Source organism: Coenobita brevimanus, chromosome 80 (assembly GCF_032717465.1).
Source record: "Coenobita brevimanus isolate Jiangsu-jjx chromosome 80, ASM3271746v2, whole genome shotgun sequence".
In the NCBI taxonomy this organism is placed as follows: domain Eukaryota; kingdom Metazoa; phylum Arthropoda; class Malacostraca; order Decapoda; family Coenobitidae; genus Coenobita; species Coenobita brevimanus.
Genome location: NC_137033.1, coordinates 5,549,787 through 5,551,124, shown reverse-complemented (window position 1 = coordinate 5,551,124; position 1,338 = coordinate 5,549,787).

The following is a 1,338-nucleotide window of genomic DNA, read 5'->3' as shown; positions in this document are numbered from 1 at the left end:
CATCCTGTATTTTATCAGATATTTCCTTTGTGGAGCGGACCAAACGGTAGCAGCTCAGTGTGTCGCTACTGCCTCAGCCTGGCACTGATGCATTACGCTCGGTACTCCCGCTAGGCCACTGCCGGGGAAGATGTCGTGAAAGAGGAGAGAGAGTGACTTGCCAACATACTTTCCTACTACACCACACATGCCTTGCCTATAAAGATGAATGCAACGCGCCTCCCAATGCTCTATTTCAGTACCTGTAAACCCGGAATTCTCAAACTTCCAAGAATACTCAGGAAGGCTTGTGGAGGGTGCATTAAGAACTCAGAAACTAGTATCCACAAAACATGCACATCCTTCGAATAATATTGGTTTTCACAATTAAAATGTTTTCTTAACACAGTGCGCTGAGATTTACCATCTTAACAATGTAATTAATATTTCGACAGATTTATGATAGCCAGCGTAATACCATTCTTTACCGAATGAGTACCAGTGCTTGTTTCTTTTAAAAAGCAATTTTAGTTTCAACGACACCGTTGCATCTGGCGTAAAGCCACTGTCAGCGTGAGTCAGACGTCTAGAAACACAGGGAAGAAATAATATGTGTTCTTTCTATCCTAAGGCAAGCAGGCAGGAAGAAAGAACACAGGCTCACAAGTATGCAAGTAAGTAGGTCGGTAGGTAGGTAGGTAGATAGGTACAGTAGGTAGTCGTAGGCAGGTAGACAGTATGCAAGTAGGTAGGTAGGCAGACAGTAGGTAGGTAGAGAGCAGGAAGGTAGACGACACATTAAGGATATCCTATGATGAGCCCTTCCTCCTGTATCTGAGACTTTTGACTCACTCTGTATAATGAGTGTCACAGTAATGGGATTACCGGCAAATGACCTGATAACTCAGCGGTACGGTGGTGGTGGGAGGGGGAGGGGGGATTTGAGAACCCCTGTTGTAAACAAATAAATTGTTTCGACAGTAGGATGATACATCTGGATGTTCTTGCTTAAGACTCTTAGGCTGTTATGATTCATGGTGTAAGGAATAAATAAGCCTAACTTCAGGTGAATAGAAAAGTAGAGTAGTCCTTGTCATGAGACTGTTAATGGTGACAGTAGTAATACTCTAAGGCTCTCATGACTTATTTCCTGCTAAATAAACTCGTCTAACGTCAGCTGAAACAAAATAATACAGTTGTCCCGATCATGACAGAGTTAATGATGACAGTATTAATACTTGCAGGCTCTTATGATCCAGCTGAATAAGATCACTCTACATTGGTTGGAATGAAATACACTGACTGCCGTCCCCGAGACAGTAAAAATAAATTTACATATCACATACGCTGATGTGCTCT